The following is a 20,254-nucleotide window of genomic DNA, read 5'->3' as shown; positions in this document are numbered from 1 at the left end:
CCAGCTGGTGGTAAGTTGATTTGCATGGATGTTGGCATAGACTTGGCAAGATTGATGTTAACCATTGCAAACCTGCAGGAGAAGCGAAACGGGATAAACTAATAATACATCTAGGATCCTTTTTAATTTGTAATGAAGCAGTATCAATTTAAAAAAATTCTCTGTGTTTACAAAATTCATAATTTGGGTAATCATGGATTTTGAACTGTTTTATGTTCAACCTGGGGGGGGTGACTCTGGCATCAGACACTTATCATTGCTATCAGTTTTTTGTTTGTTTATTGTTATTTTAGTATCTTATTTTAGCTTAAATTAAAATGTAGCTATGTAGGGAACATTGCATATCACTTTGTTAAAGCTGCACTATTTAACATTGTGCTCTCTAGCGACATCTGTGGTTGAAGTTTAAAATAGCAAGAAATTTGCGGAAGAATACATTACGTCTGTTGTGTTTTCACACTACTGCTCTGGCAGATGAATCTCATGATTTGAGGTTACCTGTACATCACCTGTGTTAACTTATCACAACTGGAAGATATTCAGAGCTGGAGTTATAATGTGTATGGATTTTTTTTTTTTTTAATCATTCAGTTAATCTATTTTTGATAATTGAATTAATATGTACGCAATATGCAATTATCTAAAAATGAAAATGTGTAATCAATGTACTATGAATAACTGCATTATAAATGTTGTTCAGTATGTTAGATATTTAATCATTCTTTTATTGATTTAATTATAATTTACTCAGTTTAATAATCAAAGTGCAAATCAATGGAAAAATGCAACTTCTCTATGGAGATTTCCAGTCTCTCTCTGTATGTCTCTGTATGGCTCTTTCTGTGAATGACCTTGAAGGAGATGTGTGTGTGTGTTGATACTAAAAGGATGATTTAATGTTTTAATAAGAGCAGAGCTGGTGTCCAAAAAAGGCAGATGATATACACTACCGGTCAAAAGTTTTGAAACACTTGACTGAAATGTTTCTCATGATTTTAAAAATCTTTTGATCTGAAGGTGTATGCTTAAATGTTTGAAATTAGTTTTGTAGACAAAAATATAACTGTGCCACCATATTAATTTATTTTATTATAAAACTAAAATGTAATTTAAAATTGATGACTTGGACCAAATAATAAAGAAAAGCAGCCAATAAGTGCCCAGCATATAGATGGGAACTCCTTCAATACTGTTTAAAAATCATCCCAGGGTGATACCTCAAGAAGTTGGTTGAGAAAATGTCAAGAGTACATGTCTGCAAATTCTAGACAAAGGGTGACTACTTTGAAGATGCTAAAATATAACACAGTTTTGATTTATTTTGGATTTTGTTTAGTCACAACATAATTCCCATTTATCTTATTCCATAGTTTTGATGACTTTACTATTATTCTAAAATGTGAAAAATAAAAAAAATAAAATAATAATAAAGAATGAGTAAGTGTTTCAAAACTTTTGACCGGTAGTGTATGTGCGTTAATTAGTGCTAGAAATTAGATGAAACATATGTATGTGGGTGGACATATATGTCTCCATCTCGCAGGAATGTTTTGTGTAACCAACGACTGTAATAAAGGAAATCATTTAATATACTAATCAAATTAATGCAGAAAGTAATGATAGTTAGTCAATATAAAATATGTAACCATATGAAGTGATTACAGTGTTTTATGCATATAAAATGAAATAGTCATGCTTTTGCCAACATTGAAGCAAAGTTGGGTCAGAATAACCTGCTAGAAGGGAGACGGTGATGATGAAACAAGGGAGGCATAAGATGATTTTATTAGATGAAGAGGCCATCGCTCAAAGAGATAAGAAGAACAGAAACTATAAAAAAATGCATGATTCTGAAGTGTAATTTTAGATGCTCAGCCGACCACCCCTGCTTTGTTACATCTGTAATAAAAGTCTATTTTTGGAATCAGAACTTTGCACCTCCGAGAAATCTTTGACTCGATTGTGCTTCGATTGCTGTTATGGAGAATCTGCCACGACATGTGCTATTTTCACATTGGTATAATTATATGTTTAAACATTTAAAAATGAAATATTACTTGCTTTGTTGAAGATAAACAACACTCTTATTTACATATTTTGAATGAATGAATTGTAATTTTTTCTGATTGTGCTTGGTGTAATGTTGCATTTTTTAGGTTATTATTTCAACACGATACAATTTCCCTTTATGTTTTCCAGTAAACAGGTGTTGTGCAGAAATCGGCGACCTATTGAAAAGTTCATGTTTTCGTGTGAGAACGCATCCGGTGTTCTGCTCAGTGAGCGTCACTGCGCGCTGACAAGTGATGCAAGAAACAGGCTGTGTCTGCTTTGGAAGGCTGCGTCCTCCGGAGGTCGCATTTCTCGGCCGCATACGTCTTGGAAGCGGTCTCGTTTCATAAAAGCAAGTAGGACACTTCGAATGCGACCTTCTTTCACGGGAATTCGGAGGATGCATGAGGTGTATCCTTCCTGGGCACTCACAACCCACAATTCTTTACTTCAATGGAAATGTCTAAAAAAAAAAATTGCCAATTTGCCCGTAAATATGTTAATTCCCAAGTAATGTTAATTCCCAAGTTGAAGTTACTATGGGTGCAGAGTATATAATATGTAATTATTATATTAATATATAATTAAAATAAAGTATTAGACTAAAAGTACACCTGTAAAATCTATTTTCTTTTCTCTTTACATCATTATAACTCTCTAAAATTTACCTCATACATTCCCTTCTAAAGGGACTCTGTTCCCTTCTCACTCAAAGCGCTGGCGCTTGTTAAATGGTGGCGTGCTGTCACAGCAACCATGTTACGTTCCACCGTTTGTCCTACGAAAGCCATCTCGTTTAAACGAGACTTGTTCAAAGGAGGACACTCGGTATACTGCAGTCTTCAAAGGACGCATCCTACCAAGCATGCAGCCTTCCAAACGAGACACAGCCGTTCAGACTTGTAGAGGGGGCGGGGCTGTTTAACGCCAAGATGCATGCTACCAAAAGCAATTCATATACCATTGTGTTTTACTTACTAATATTGTTCTTAATTACTTGTATTATTCCATTTTTTATTACGAAATACATTTATTTGTAATAGTTGTGTTATTGTCTTTGTTCTTTGTCTTACATTTATTCACCACACTTACTCTGGTGATATATCCACATTGGTCTATGAAAAGCAGGTACACCAATGCTGACAGTGGAATATTAAATTATATTGATATTAGACGCTGCCGAAATCTGTTACCCCTCTTCAATTTCAGCTAAGTGTGTCTAATGATCACCAAACTTATTCAGGTGATGTTTAATCTCTTTAGAGTTATCCTCTAATATTAGTTATTTGTGTGCAGTGAAAGTCATGGTTTAAAATGTGTAAATTAAGTAAGCGTTAAGGTCTACGAATATGTGGAGAAGGTTCTGGAACTTTGCGGTTCCCTTTACATAGTGGATTATGGCGGGAACCCTGGGCCAAAACTTGCATCTTCGGCTCCCTTGTCTAAGCCACCCACGGCTCCTTGCTCCAAGCCAGCACCCACGCCTGAGTCTGCTCCATGGCATGTCACAGCCACACCTGAGTCTGCTTCCTGCCATGTCACAGCCACACCCGAGTCTGCTCCACGCCGTGTCACAGCCACGCCCGAGTCTGCTCCACGCCGTGTCACAGCCACGCCTGAGTCTGCTCCACGCCGTGTCACAGTCACGCCTGAGTCTGCTCCACGCCTTGTCACAGCTCACTCTTCCGCGACTCCTTGCTCCAAGCCTCCCGTGGCCCCTAACTCGAAGCCTTCCATAGCCCCTGTCTCCAAGTTGAATGATCTGCCACTGATGTCAGTGTGTAGGGCCATGAAGACCCTACCTCACAAATTGTCAGCACCCACGCCTGCCACGTCCAACGAGCCAGCGCCCACGCCTGCCACGGCCAATGAGCTGGAAGCCTCATCCGACCCAGAGCCAGCATTGCCAGCCTTGTCCGTCCCAGAGCCAGCGTTGCCAGCCTCGTTTGTCCCAGAGCCAGCGTTGCCAGCCTCATCTGTTCCAGAGCCAGCGTGGCCAGCCTCGTCCATCCCAGAGCCAGTGTTGCCAACTTCGGCATCTGGAGGAGGAGAAGAAAGGCTTCTGGTCCCAAGTCTCTTCCTGTGTACATGACCATGGAGGCCGTTTCCAAGTCTCTGCCCATGTTCATGACCACGGAGGTCATTCCCGAGTCTCTGCCCATGCTCATGACTACAGAGGTTGTTCCCAAGTCTCTTCCCATGTGCATGACCACGGAGGTCGTTTCCAAGTCTCTGCCCATGTTCATGACCATGGAGGTCATTCCCGAGTCTCTGCCCATGCTCATGACTACAGAGGTTGTTCCCAAGTCTCTTCCCATGTGCACGACCACGGAGGTCGTTTCCGAGTCTCTGCCCATGCCCACGACCATGGAGGTCGTTCCCGAGTCTCCGCACATGCCCATGACCACAGAGGTTTTTTCTGAGTCTTCGCCAATGCCCACAACCACAGAAGTCGTTCCCAAGTCTCTGCCAGTGTTCACGACCACAGAGGTCATTCCCGAGTCTCTGCCCATGCTCACGACCACAGAGGTCATTCCCGAGTTTCTGCCCATGTTCATGACCACAGAGGTCGTTCCCGAGTCTCTGTCCATGCTCATGACCACAGAGGTTGTCTCTGAGTCTCAGCCAGTGTTTACGACCACAGAGGTTGTCCCTGAGTCTCTGCCAGTGTTCACGACCACAGAGGTAATTCCCGAATCTCTGCCCATGCCCACGACTACAGAGGTCATTTCCGGGTCTCTTCACATGTTCGCGACCACGGAGGTCGTTTCCCAGTCATCCAGGACTCTTTGTCTCGAGCCTCCCATTGCTCCGCCTTCCATGGCTTCACCCCTCGAGCCTCTTCTGGCTCCGCCTGCCTTCGTTGAGCCTCTCCTGGCTCCGCCTGCCTTTATCGAGCCTCTCCTGGCTCTTCCCACAGAGTCTTCCACAGCTCCACCCACAGAGTCTTCCACAGCTCCGCCCGCTCCTCCAGAGACTATTCCTCCAGCGGCTCCCCCCCAGAGGCTATTCCTCCAGTGGCTCCGCCCACTCCCCCATAAACTCCTCCTCCAGCGGCTCCGCCCGCTCCACCAGAGACTATTCCTCCAGTGGCTCCGCCCGCTCCCCCAGAGACTGTTCCTCCAGTGGCTCCGCCCACTCGTCCAGAGACTCCTCCTCCAGTGGCTCCATCTGCCTTACCAGAGACTCCTCTTACAGTGGCTCTGCCGCCTGACCCACTCACTACCCTGCGGCCGCCTCCCAGGCCTCCTGACCCTGTCTCGGCCCTGCGGCCTCCTCCCAGACCTCCTGACTCTCTCTCAGCCCTGCGGCTGCCAACCAGAACTCCTGACACTGTCCTCACCTTGAGGTCATCTCCTTGGTCTCCTGGACATCAGCCTGATCTGCTCTGGTCTCCGGGCAGCCGCCTGATCTGTTCTGGTCTCCTGGCCATCCGCCTGATCTGCTCTGTTCTCCTTGGTCTCCTGGCCATCCGCCTGATCTGCTCTGCTCCTTGGTCCTCACTCCCACCAGCTCTGCCTTGGTCTTCTGAGCCCCCAGCTCCACCTCAGCCCTCTGAATCTCTGGCTCCAGCTTGGTCCTCCAAGCCTGCAGCATCTTCCTGGCTCTCCATCCCTTCGGCTCCACCTTGGTCTCAAGCCTCCTTGACTTTGCATTGTTCCTCTGCTCCCCTTGCCCCTTGTGCCCCCTTGAACTGCCTGTTTCCCCCTTCCCCTCACATCCCATTTTTTTATTTTTGCGAAGCGTCTGGAATCCACTCCTTAAAGGGGGGCTCTGTCATGTATTCCCTATTTTTGACTAGACTTTTATGTTGAAATTCTTGTTTAGTTTCGTGTTCCTGTTTCCTGTGTTAGTTTTGTAGTCCTTTGTAGTTTTATTTCATTATTGGTTCTCCCTGATTGTTTCCCCAGGTGTTCCTAGTTTTCCCTTGTGTATTTAAGCCCTTGTTTCCCCTGGTTAGTTTGTCAGTCTTCACGTGCATTGTCATGTTCCGTACCTGGTTCCCTGTGTTTAGTTTTCATTTTATTCTGAGTTACCTTCTTCATCTTTTGTTTACCTTAAAGCTGCATTTAGATCCTCCATCCTCGCCTGCCTCATTACAATATTAGGCATCATCTTAATGAGTTTGGTGAACATTAGACACACTTAGTTGAGAATAAATAGGGGTAACAGAATTCGGTAACCTCTAATATACTGTCAGATTTGGTGACCCTGCTGTTTCTCTATACTTTGTCTATGCAACTGGAATAAATCTTTTAGAGGATAACACTGAAGAGATTAGACATCACCTGAATAATTTTGGTGATCATTAGACACACTTAGTTGAGAATAAATAGGGTTAACAGACTTTGGTAACCTCTAATGTACTGTCAGATTTAGTGACACTGCTCTTTCTCTACACTTCATATACCATAAAAACAAATATTTTAAAGAATAATACAGAAGAGATTAGACATCATCTGAATGAGTTTGGTGAACATTAGATACACTTAGTTGAAATGAAAGAGTGGTAACCGATTTCGGTAACCTCTGTTGTACTGTCAGATTTGGTGACCCTCCTTTTTCTCTATACTTTCTCATATACAACTGGAATAAATCTTTTAGAGGATAACACTGAAGAGATTAGACATCACCTGAATAAGTTTGGTGATCATTAGATGCACTTAGTTGAAATTAAAGAGGGGTATCACATTTCGGTAACCTCAAATATAATGTCAGATTTGGTGATCCTGCTGGTCCCTATCTGTCACTCACTCAACGTTGTGTCGATGTAGTGACACTAGGGGTCACTCTTGGGAGCCCGAGACACCTCTGGTCTTTGATAAAAGGCCAATGAAAATTGGCGAGTGGTATTTGCATGCCACTCCCCCAGACATACAGGTATAAAAGGAGCTGGTATGCAACCACTCATTCAGATTTTCTCTTCGGAGCCGAACGGTCATGCTCATTGAGCTGAATTTCTACTGTTCATTCACCTCTGCTGGATCTGATGGCGCATTTCAGCGGCTTCTCCCTCCTCTGCACTGAGGCACTGCAGAGAACGCCCCTGGGCACTTCGGCAGAAAAAAAAGAGTATATTTTCAGAAAGAGTATATTTCTCTAAAAGAGTGGCACACAGGGAACGTCTTTTAAAGACACGTCTTTTTAAAGATGCCTTTCAAATTGTGTGTTATGTGCTATTGTGTGTTATCCCCCCTACGGAAGGGCGCGATAGAACCTGTCCCTCCGGCCGAGATGAAGAAGGGGTTTTACAGCCCCTACTTCATCGTACCGAAAAAGGCGGTGTGTTGCGGCCAATCTTGGACCTGCGAGTACTGAACCGGGCTTTACACAGACTCCCGTTCAAGATGCTGACACAAAAACGCATTCTGGCGAGCATCCGGCATCAAGATTGGTTCGCGGCGGGAGACTTGAAGGATGCGTACTTCCACGTCTCGATTCTACCTCGACACAGACCCTTCCTGCGGTTTGCATTTGAGAGTCAGGCTTATCAGTTCAAGGTCCTCCCTTTCAGCCTGTCCTCGTCCCCTCGCGTCTTCATGAAGGTCGCAGAGGCAGCCCTTTCCCCGTTAAGGGAAGTGGGCATTCGCATTCTCAACTATCTCGACGACTGGCTAATCCTAGCTCACTCTCGGGACATGTTGTGCGCACACAGTGACTTGGTGCTCTCACACCTCAGCCGACTAGGGCTTCAGGTCAACTGGGAAAAGAGCAAGCTCCTCCTGGTTCAGAGCATCTCTTTCCTCGGTTTGGAGTTGGACTCAGTCTCTTTGACAGCGTGCCTCACGAATGAGTGCACCCAGTCAGTGCTGGCCTGTTTGAAGGCATTCAAACAGAAAACAGCGTTTCCACTGAAATTTTTCAGAGGCTCCTGGGGCATATGCGGTAGCCACCCCACTCGGGTTGATGCATATGAGACCACTTCAGCACTGGCTTCAGACTCGAGTCCCGTGATGGGCATGGTGCTGCGGGACACATCGCGTGGTCGTCATGCCAATCTGTCACCGTCTTTTCAGCCCTTGGACCGACCTCTCGTTTCTACGGTCAGGTGTTCCCCTAGAACTGGTCTCGAGGTGCGTCGTGGTCACGACAGACGCCTCCAAAATGGCTGGGGCACTGTTTGCAACGGGCATGCAACCACCGGCTTGTGGATGGGCCCGCGACTGCATCGGCACATCAACTGCCTTGAGTTGTTGGCAATTCTGCTCGTCCTTCGGAGGTTTCGGCCGTTGATCCAGGGCAAGCACGTGTTAGTTTGGACAGACAACACAGCAACGGTAGCATATGTCAACCGCCAAGGTGGTCTGCGCTCTCGTTGTATGTCACAACTCGCCCGCCATCTCCTCCTCTGGAGCCAGCAGCACTTCAAGTCGCTGCGAGCCACTCACATCCTGGGCAACCTCAACACAACATTGGACGTGCTGTCACGGCAGGTTACCCTCAGGGGAGAGTGGAGACTCCACCCTCAGGTGGTCCAGCTGATTTGGAGTCGATTCGGACAGGCACAGGTGGACCTGTTCGCCTAACAAGAATCCTCCCACTGCCCACTCTGGTACACCCTGACCAAGGCCCCCCTCGGCATAGACGCCCTGACACACAGCTGACCCCCTGGCCTGTGCAAATATGCATTTCCCCCAGTGAGCCTACTTGCACAGACTCTGTGCAAGGTCAGGGAGGACGAGGAGCAGGTCGTCCTGGTAGCACCCTACTGGCCCACCTAGACGTGGTTCTCGGACCTCACGCTCCTCGCGACAGCCCCCCCGGCGAATTCCCCTGAAGAAGGACCTTCATTCTCAGGGACGGGGCACCATCTGGCACCCGCGACCAGACCTCTGGAATCTCCATGTCTGGCCCCTGGACGGGACGCGGAAGACCTAAGCGGTCTACCACCCGTGGTCACTCAGGCTAGGGCCCCCTCTGTGAGGTGCCTGTATGCCTTTAAGTGGCATCTGTTCGCTAAGTGGTGTTCTTCCCGACGGAAAGACCCCCAGAGACGCGCAGTCGGATCAGTGCTTTTCTCAAAAAAAAAAGTTTCATGCAGTCGGAAACGTGCCGTTTCGCTAACAGAGTTTGGTCCGGGCTACTCTCATGTGATCCTGAGACCCCGACTGGGCTATGTGCCCAAGGTTCCCACGACCCCTTTTAGGGATCAGGTGGTGAACCTGCGAGCGCTGCCCCAGGAGGAGGCAGACCCAGCCCTGTCATTGCTGTGTCCGGTGCGTGCTTTACGCATCTATTTGGATCGCACGCAGAGCTTTAGGATCTCTGAGCAGCTATTTGTCTGCTTTGGTGCACAGGGGAAAGGAAGCGTTGTCTCCAAGCAGAGGATCGCCCACTGTCTCATTGACGCCATAGCTATGGCATATCACACCCAGGCAGGATATTTAAGTGGAAAAAATATGTTGAGTCCCTTTGGGCGAGGTGTGGTCTCTGTGGTGTCCTCCCCTTGGGAGGGACACCCCCCGACTAGACCTAGCAGCCCAGTCGGATAATCCCCCTTCTTTTTTAGGGAGTGTAAAAAAAGAAGGGGAAAAGAGGCCACGACTGGGTTAGCCTGTCTCTATCTTTGGGTAGTCGACTTGTCCCCAAAGGGCCGTTCGACACTCATAACTATGTTGGGGGAGGTTACATGTCAGCCTGGTGCACTGGCTACGAGGCACACAGTGTTCTGCCCGTCACACACCGCCAGTTCACGTAACACAGTTCAGCCATTTGTGGCGTTTCGTATAGAGACCCCTAGTGTCACTACGTCGACACAACGTCGAGTGTATTCATCATATACCATAAAAATAAATATTTTAAAGGATAACACAGAATATATTAGACATCATCTGAATGAGTCTGGTGAACATTAGACACACTTAGTTGAGAATAAAGAGGGGTAACAGATTTCAGTAACCTCTAATATACTGTCAGATTTGGGGACCCTGCTGTTTCTCTATAATTTGTCCTATGCAACTAGAATAAATTTTTTAGAGGATAACACTGAAGAGATTAGACATCACATGAATAAGTTTGGTGATCATTAGACGCACTTAGTTGAGAATAAATAGGGGTAACAGATTTCGGTAACCTCTAATGTACTGTCAGATTTGGTGACCCTCATTTTTCTCTATACTTTCTCATATACAACTGGAATAAATCTTTTAGAGGATAACACTGAAGAGATTAGACATCACCTGAGTAAGTTTGGTGATCATTAGATGCACTTAGTTGAAATTAAAGAGGGGTATCACATTTCGGTAACCTCAAATATAATGTCAGATTTGGTGACCCTGCTGTTTCTCTATACTTTGTCATATACAACAGGATTGAATCTTTTAAAGGATAACACAGAAGAGATTAGACATCATCTGAATGAGTTTGGTGAACATTAGATACTCTTAGTTGAAATGAAATAGTGGTAACCGATTTCGTTAACGTCTATTGTACTGTCAGATTTGGTGACCCTCCTGTTTCTCTATACTTTGTCATATACAACAGGAATAAATCTTTTAGAGTATAACACTGAAGAGATTAGACATCACCTGAATAAGTTTGGTGATCATTAGACAAATTTAGTTGAAATTAAAGAGGGGTAACATATTTCGGTAATCTCTGTTGTACTGTCAGATTTGGTGACCCTCCTGTTTCTATATACTTTGTCATATGTATAGTATATTTTTCTATATCATAGTATATTTTTATATATCAAACATAGAAAGGTACTTATATAGAATAGCCTGAACTTTGTGTGACACAGGAGAGAGCATATGAGGTTATTAAAAGTATTTATTCTGCAAGAAACACACGGTGCACTCAGCTGTAGCAGAGACAATGGTACCATGATACGAGAAAGCACTGGGAAACACAGCTAAGTTAAAGATTAACACAGCCAATGGTCAAAGTGACCGTATTATGCTTAAGACTGTTATATTTTATTTACTCAAAATATATACTTTTATAATAAATTAATTTAAAAGGTTATTTTTTTTAAATGGATTAAAAGCCAGGTTTCCACCATTAAAAAGAAGTCAGAGGCTCTGTGAAATAATGGTGGCGGACGGTATCCATTGACTACAAAAAAATAAATAAAGGGGCGTAGCTATGAGGTAATGCTAAATAAGAAACTGTATAAAAGATGAGGGTCTGGACCAAGAGAGTCAGATCTCAGCTGACATCTCGGGTGTGTTGGTCTGCTCAATAAATATCCTTTGATACCTGGAACTGCAGACTCTGAGTTTTCTTACTGAGAGGGAAGAAAAAGTTTTCCATGCTCCATGACATAAAATTGGCGATCCCCGATGGGAATGGCACGGGGCCAGGGGAGCCGCTGCGGGCTTGCTTGTACTGACCGCACAAAATTACTGGTGCCAAAAACTCAGGTAAGCAATTTTGCTTAAAATTGTGTTTTTGTGTAGTCTGTTGTAAGGTTTGGCCCAAAGTCTGGTAACTCTCCAGTCTCGAACTTAATTAAATGACTAATTGGATAAAATAGAGAATTGGGTTCCAGGTTTCAAAAACTGTGCATGCAAATGTAAAGAAGTATTGTAAATAAGTTGAAGTGCGCAAAACTTTGCGGATACCGCACTCAGTGGTGCCCCAGTGATGAAAGCGAGCCTGTTTAGAACAGTGGCCCTTGAACTGGCAGAGAAGCAGTGAGCCCACAAATTGATGGTTGGCACTGTTTGTCAAAATAGCATCACTGGGTGGGCTGGATTGGCAAGTTTGAAAACCCTATGGATACTGCATTCCTAGTCAGGAATGGGCTGAATTGATAGGTCACGCAAAGAAGGTGTGCACACCTAGAGAGAGGTGTATTTAAACCCTGCGGATACCGCTATCTGTATTGACACCAGTAAGGATGAAGAAGCCCATTTTGAATGGTGGACTTTGAGCTGGCTGAGAAAAAAATGAGCCCACAATTTGATGGTTGGCATTGTTCTCAAAATAGCACTGCAGTGAAGGGCTGAAATTGGCAGGTTGCCCAGGTAGAAGAGTGTAAATATTTGTTTGTCTGGTTTGTCTATAAATGTATGTGTTGGCTGTGTTGAGTTGTTTGCAAAACTAGCTGTATTGTTTGTATTATCTGTGCTGAGCTTATACTGGCTGCAATGTGTTATGCTGTATGTGTGTGAGATTAGACTGTGAGTGTGTTGTTGAGTGTGCTGATATATGTCCATGTAATAATTTTTTCTCATGAGAACTGTGCTGTAAAAGAAATGGGTATATTGGGCTTAGTATTTGATAGTTAAAAAAGTAATTATGAAAAAAGTATGAAAGAAGTTAGAAAAATCATTCCAAGAACAAAAAACATTCCAAGATATTGGCTGTGTCGATTATTTGGACATCATCCAAATTGTAGTCGGTGTGATCCAGATAAAGAAACACAATTGTTGATAAAGAAGCGAAATTGAAGTAAGAAAAAGCATCTGTCTTTTTCTCTCTCTCTCTCTCTTCCTCTCTCATGCAGCGAGACTGAGGACTGCGAGCCTGATTGTGTGCTGTGGAGACCTGTATCTAAGCAGATAGAGAGCACGAGAAGGGAGGGGCTGTGAGCAGACAGAGAAACACAGAGAGACACAGAGAAGACTTTTTTTTCTGTTTTACTCCTAAATAAAATCTAATGTTGAATTTGAAAAGATACATTCGGCTAGACTAGCTGAAATGGAAAAAGAAATAGAATTAGAAAGAATATTAATGGAAACACAGGAAATTAATAATCATTTCTGGAAATAATTTGAATATGTAGATCATTTAGGCCAGATAAGGGAATTGACAGAACAAAAGAAAAAGAGTTTATGAATAAATTGACTCCAATCACAAATTTGAAGGAAATAGAACAGGAATGGCCATGTGTAGACTGGCAAGCTATAGTAAATTAACATTTGACCTTTGAGCCATTGGTACATTTGGATGGACTTTAAATGCTGAGTCCTACTCAATTAGGGCAATTAATATCATCAGCAGAAATACCCATTGGCCCAGTGTATGTGCCATATGCAAAAGGAATTAGAGGAACTAATGGCCAAGGGGAACAGGAGGAGTAACAATCCTAAGAAATGGCTACCTTATAAGCGCAGACATATGACCAGCGCAGTGGAAAAGTAAGATGTTATTTAATGGAGAAAGTAGTGGAGAAATAACACCAATTTATGGGACTGTAGGAAAGGTGGAGGTAGCAATTGTTTTGAGCAGAGACCCAGGACAGATGCGACAGCTGTGGGTGGAAGTATATGGGTGTTAAAATAAAAAGAATTAACAGATTTCACAATCAAACACTGTAAATAATGAGTGATTTTTATAGAAATAAAAGAGGGGGAGGGAGAAAGAGAGGAAAGCGAGGAAGGGGACTTTTAAACAAAGAAGAAAGGTAAGTTCTCATTAACTTCCTTGAACCTTTTCATTTAGAATATTGTGATAGAAGTGAATTCAATGTTTCTGTAGTTTTATGGTGAGGGTGTCAAGTAGAATTAACCCCATCTCTCACTTTTATGTATTGGGCTGGAGGAATAGCTGCCACAGGCCGCTGGTTTGCTGAGGATGAGCTTTGGAGTTTTGACATAATTAGCCTAGGAGGAGACATTATCTGGTTGCAGAACAATTCACATTGGTTAGGATCAGAGGAATTGCCTGTAAAACCATTAACCAGAAAACAAATAAATGCTGTTCTGAAATATCTGAGAAAGAATAACAAAATACTTTAGGAACTGTAACAAGTCCTCAACCCAGCAAAAGTCCAGGGGAAGTCAGGAGTCGGATACTTTTAGTGATCCTCGTCTGACCAGCCAGGTGAAGACTAGTTAAGGACAGATACAAGCTGGGGTTAGAGAAGTGTGTTAAAATATAACATACCCTGTGATAATAATTTTAAACAACAATGACATCAACACCAATAGAGCAGATGTGCATCATAAGGGAACTTTCTAACAAATGGGGAAAAAGAACAAAAAACTTAAACACAAAATGGCCAGCAAAGGGAACATTTGATGTGGCTATGTGTAGAGAAATGGAGGCATTAATAAAAATTACAAAGCCAAAAACAAGAGCAGAAAAAGGGAAGACGAGAGAAAAAGAACAAGAGGTGTTGAATTTATTTAAAAATCACGGGATAAAATTATTAAAAGCTGAAAAACAGGTGGATGATAAAATTGGATGATAAAATTGAAAAAAAAAGAGGCCACCTCCCTATGCACCACCTCTTGAACAACCTGTGAAACAAATGCCAAATGCCTGCCATATCAGGAACAGTAGAGATAAAAGGGACTATAGACATAAAGGATGAAAATAAAGACAGGGACAGTGAAGGGGTAAGTAATAGAGAAGAGATGGGAAATATAACCTCAGAAGGTGTGGAAATTATGAATGCCTATCAGGATGTGACATCAGCACTAGAAAAGATGAGAAAAAGACAAGAAGAAGATCAGGTGTAGGGCTTTACTGGTGGTTTAGATCAGTGTTACTATCAGACATAATTAATAATTATTTCTTTAGTTATTAATTAATATTTAAATTAATTAATTGAATCTAAATCATTAAAACCTCATATGAGGCTCCAGTAAATGTAGTGCGCTACATTTAGGAGTGGGTTTGGTTATTAGTAATAATTAATAATTATCAAAGATAATTATTAATTATTAAAATCAATAGAACATTGATGAGAATCAATGCTAGCTTTTTCTAATCCTTTAAATCAACAATTATCAAAGATAATCGTTAATTGTTAACATCGATGAAACATTAATTAAAATTAACACTAGCTTATTGATCATTCAAATTCAACAATCATCAAAGAGAATTATCAATTATCAAAAATCAACAGAATATTAATAAGGATTAACATTGATGGGGCACCACACTGGAATCAGGGACTAATAACCAGATAGTATAACAGTCTCAATATTAGATTGTTTTCTTAGGAAAATTGGAACATCCGAAGAATATCGATTTTTGGGAAAAAAAACAATGAATGAAGGTTTGAATCCGAGCACTGACATCCCGTCAGCATGACACAGGTGTATGCAAAACAAACCAAAACACTTCTCTTTGTAATATAACAAAGTTTATTTATGCAGTAATATCAATTTATAATTAATACAATGCAGTCAATAAACTTCCGACTTACAACTACAAACTAAACAGTGATATGATTAGATATGGAAAAAAAAAATATTCCTATAACACATAAGGGTGTGTGTGTGTGTGAGAGCGAGTGTGTGTGTGTGTGTGTGTGTGTGTGTGTGTGTGTGTAAGGAGGGACGCGCACAAAATGGCGGACGTGACTCTCGTGGAGAGTATGTCATGCGAGACTTCCGGTCAGAGAATATGGCCGCAAATGTGGGCGGAGAGAAACCAGTCAATGGCGTCTACCAGTTACCTCGTGTATTCGTTGTACGATAGCTTAGGGACAAAGCTGAGCTTTATCACGAAGCTATCTACTAGCCAAAAATGTGTCCGAGAATGTTTGTGAGGGATCGCGCGCGTGTGTGTGTGTGTGTGTGTGGTTAATACGAGAGAGAGTGAGAAAAAAGTGACGGCCCCAAAGCCGGTTTCGCGATCGTGGGAGAGGAAGCAGCTGTAAGTTTATCACTCAGAGACGCGGTAGATGGCTCGTAAACCATCCCGTGTTCTTTGATTCTTTAATGGATAAACTCAGTTTGCTGGTCTCACCCGCGATGGCGAAAATGCACAACAGTCCAATGTGCTTGGACCACAATACAGCAAATCAAATTTGTGATAATTAATACCCTAATATTAATAATGGCGGTCCATAAACTGTACAAGCAATAACCTTGGTACACAAGAATAACACACTATAAAATTCTATCTCTGCCCAGACGTAAACCTCTTACTTGATAACATTAAAACCACCTGCCTAATATTGTGTAGGTCCCCCTCGTGCCACCAAAACAGCACCAACCCGTATCTCAGAATAGCATTTGAGATTCTATTCTTCTCACCACAATTGTACAGAGTGGTTATCTGAGTTACCATAGACTTTGTCAGTTCGAACCAGTCTGGCCATTCTCTGCTGGCCTCTCTCATCAACAAGGCATTTCCATCCGCAGAACTGCTGCTCACTGGATGTTTTTTGTTTTTGGCACCATTCGGAGTAAATTCTAGAGACTGTTGTGTGTGAAAATCCCAGGAGATCAACAGTTACAGAAATACTCAAACCAAGCCCATCTGGCACATATGTTGAATATGTCCTTGAAGATGTTCCAAAAGAAAAGCCATGCTGAAAAATGGGCCCACAATGAAGATTGATAAGAACAACAAGCATGCATCTACCAAGTGAGTGCCCAAGTGAGAAGCAATGTGCATCTAACCAATGAACTTTTAAACAGAGTGGGTCTATCTGATGAGCAACCAAAAGACATGGATATGTCTGATGAAGATATGCAACTACACTGTGAGGAACTGCAACAATATTCTATGAGTGACTCAGAGATGCCCAGTAAATATCTGAAAAACAGTGTCCAATTTTAATCAAAGGCACACAGGGACAGTATGTGCCAAGGGCCAATCAGGACCTTGATGGACTGATAGCCCACCTTCCAGACATCCATGAGGGGGCTGGAAAATGGATCAGAATGGTTGAAGAAGAAATGATGGGAAAACTCCTCGCTATTGGTGATGTCTAGGCGTTACTGGCCAAATGTCTAGGGGGATCCAAGATTAACAAGATCCTTAAAAAGGTGCAACTAAGAGGAGCAATTGATAATACAAAAATGGATGGAGTTGCATTTGACAGATATCGCACTGACATGTGGGAAGAATTGAGAAAAGAATACCCAACATGCATGGACCCAAGATCCCTGTGAGGAGAACCAATAGATGAAGCAGAAAATCCTACTACTTACATTCAAAGACAACTGAGAAGATGGAAACAAGAGTTGGAGAGAAACCCAGAAGCAGATCCAGTGATGACGACTTTATTCAGAACAGCCATAGTGGATGCTATGCCACCCCCAGGTAAGGAAAAACTGGAAGATGTAGTTGGACTGAACACACAGGGAGTTCTGTGAACATGTGACTCATGCTGTGGAACAACACAGGAAGAATGAATCAAGATTGAAACACCAAGAAAGAGAACTACAGAGAAAGCTGACACAACTACAGCTCGAAGAACTAACTGGAAAAAATAAGAAGATTCAAGCTGCAGTAAAAGAGAAAGAAGAACAATCAGTAGTAATGGCTCCTGTAAATGTGCCTGCACCTGCTGCCCAATCTGTATTGGTACTACCTGTACCTGTCCAGAATACAATGTCACCAGCGGGAAATGCATCACAGCCACCAGCACCAATTGTAATCTACGTAAAACCAGAACAACCAAATAACGGAAACTGGAACAGACCTCAACAAGGAGGAAGAATTAGACAGAACAGTGGCCCTAGAAATAATGGCCCACCAGGAATATGTTGGGGGTGCAATCATCCAGGACACAACAGAATAAATTGTCCTATTAATCAATGGCAAAATAACCAACCCCCAAGTCCAAGCAGTGCCCCATGGCAGCAAGAATACCAAGCTCAAACACCAGGTCCACTCAATCCATGGCATGGACAACAACAGGACTACTAGGACTGCCCAGAGTAACCTATGGGGATGGGTCAGCTTCCAATGATATCATCTGACGCTGATCAAGAACCTATGCTGCAGGTTAAATTAGAGGGCAAAAAAACACCAGTTATGCTAGATACTGGAGCTACATTTACGTGTATAAATCCACATTATGCCTCTCACTGCCCCAAGTCTGGAAAATATGTAAAGAGAGTAGGATTCTCGGGACTCACGCAGCTAAATCCAATGACAGCTCCAGTCAGCATAAAAGTAAATGATGCAGAAATAAAAATTCCCATTCTAATATCAGAACAAACACTTGTTAACCTGTTAGGGAGGGATGCTATTTGTAAAATGAATTTACAGATATGGTGCTCTCCGGAAGGAATATACAGGTGCATCTCAATAAATTAGAATGTCGTGGAAAAGTTAATTTATTTCAGTAATTCAACTCAAATTGTGAAACTCGTGTATTAAATAAATTCAATGCACACAGACTGAAGTAGTTTAAGTCTTTGGTTCTTTTAATTGTGATGATTTTGGCTCACATTTAACAAAAACCCACCAATTCACTATCTCAAAAAATTAGAATATGGTGACATGCCAATCAGCTAATCAACTCAAAACACCTGCAAAGGTTTCCTGAGCCTTCAAAATGGTCTCTCAGTTTGGTTCACTAGGCTACACAATCATGGGGAAGACTGCTGATCTGACAGTTGTCCAGAAGACAATCATTGACACCCTTCACAAGGAGGGTAAGCCACAAACATTCATTGCCAAAGAAGCTGGCTGTTCACAAAGTGCTGTATCCAAGCATGTTAACAGAAAGTTGAGTGGAAGGAAAAAGTGTGGAAGAAAAAGATGCACAACCAACCGAGAGAACCGCAGCCTTATGATTGTCAAGCAAAATCGATTCAAGAATTTGGGTGAACTTCACAAGGAATGGACTGAGGCTGGGGTCAAGGCATCAAGAGCCACCACACACAGACGTGTCAAGGAATTTGGCTACAGTTGTCGTATTCCTCTTGTTAAGCCACTCCTGAACCACAGACAACGTCAGAGGCGTCTTACCTGGGCTAAGGAGAAGAAGAACTGGACTGTTGCCCAGTGGTCCAAAGTCCTCTTTTCAGATGAGAGCAAGTTTTGTATTTCATTTGGAAACCAAGGTCCTAGAGTCTGGAGGAAGGGTGGAGAAGCTCATAGCCCAAGTTGCTTGAAGTCCAGTGTTAAGTTTCCACAGTCTGTGATGATTTGGGGTGCAATGTCATCTGCTGGTGTTGGTCCATTGTGTTTTTTGAAAACCAAAGTCACTGCACCCGTTTACCAAGAAATTTTGGAGCACTTCATGCTTCCTTCTGCTGACCAGCTTTTTAAAGATGCTGATTTCATTTTCCAGCAGGATTTGGCACCTGCCCACACTGCCAAAAGCACCAAAAGTTGGTTAAATGACCATGGTGTTGGTGTGCTTGACTGGCCAGCAAACTCACCAGACCTGAACCTCATAAAGAATCTATGGGGTATTGTCAAGAGGAAAATGAGAAACAAGAGACCAAAAAATGCAGATGAGCTGAAGGCCACTGTCAAAGAAACCTGGGCTTCCATACCACCTCAGCAGTGCCACAAACTGATCACCTCCATGCCACGCCGAATTGAGGCAGTAATTAAAGCAAAAGGAGCCCCTACTAAGTATTGAGTACATATACAGTAAATGAACATACTTTCCAGAAGGCCAACAATTCACTAAAAATGTTTTTTTTTATTGGTCTTATGATGTATTCTTATTTTTTGAGATGGTGAATTGGTGGATTTTTGTTAAATGTGAGCCAAAATCATCACAATTAAAAGAACCAAAGACTTAAACTACTTCAGTCTGTGTGCACTGAATTTATTTAATACACGAGTTTCACAATTTGAGTTGAATTACTGAAATAAATGAACTTTTCCACGACATTCTAATTTATTGAGATGCACCTGTACATAGACAGTATGGGAATCAAACAAATGACTGTCACAAAATTTCAAGAACCTCAAGAGCCACAAGCAAACATATATTGGCTAGGAAATTTAGGAAAGGATGTAGAAAAAACTGTAAACAAATTGGGAAAGTACATTAAAGAACAGCTCTGTGAACCAAGCCTGCCAAAAACTGAATTCCATTGTACCATAATATATGATTCAGGAAGGGACCCAGAGCTTGAAAAGAAATGGCTGAATGACACAAAAGGACAAGAAGTTCCATTGAGCTCACAATACATGATTGTAGGTCCAGAAGGAGCAGTACTACAAATTGAGAAATGTATCTTTATTTAAAAATGGTTTCAAGTATCAAATTCGGTTCCACATGTTACCTTACATGCAAGTAAGGATTCTGGGCTCGGTTGCCCTTCGCAGTCACAGTGTTAGCATTCAGCCAGGCCCTGGCCCAAGGCCATTTTATGGTTCTGGGTGTACTTGACCTCAATGTCGTAACCTTGCACACCCCACATCGTCCCACTATATTATAGAACCCATCCACACACAACCCCTTTAACAATTCAGGAAAAGCTGGCCAACTAGTACCCAAAATTGGTGGATGGGTGAGGCGGAAACTAACCATGGCCTTATGCTTTTGATCCCGAAATAGAATAGTGACGGTCATTGCAGGATAATTGTAAAAATC

This window comes from Myxocyprinus asiaticus, chromosome 3 (assembly GCF_019703515.2).
Source record: "Myxocyprinus asiaticus isolate MX2 ecotype Aquarium Trade chromosome 3, UBuf_Myxa_2, whole genome shotgun sequence".
NCBI classification, from domain to species: domain Eukaryota; kingdom Metazoa; phylum Chordata; class Actinopteri; order Cypriniformes; family Catostomidae; genus Myxocyprinus; species Myxocyprinus asiaticus.
This window is presented reverse-complemented; position numbering follows the sequence as displayed.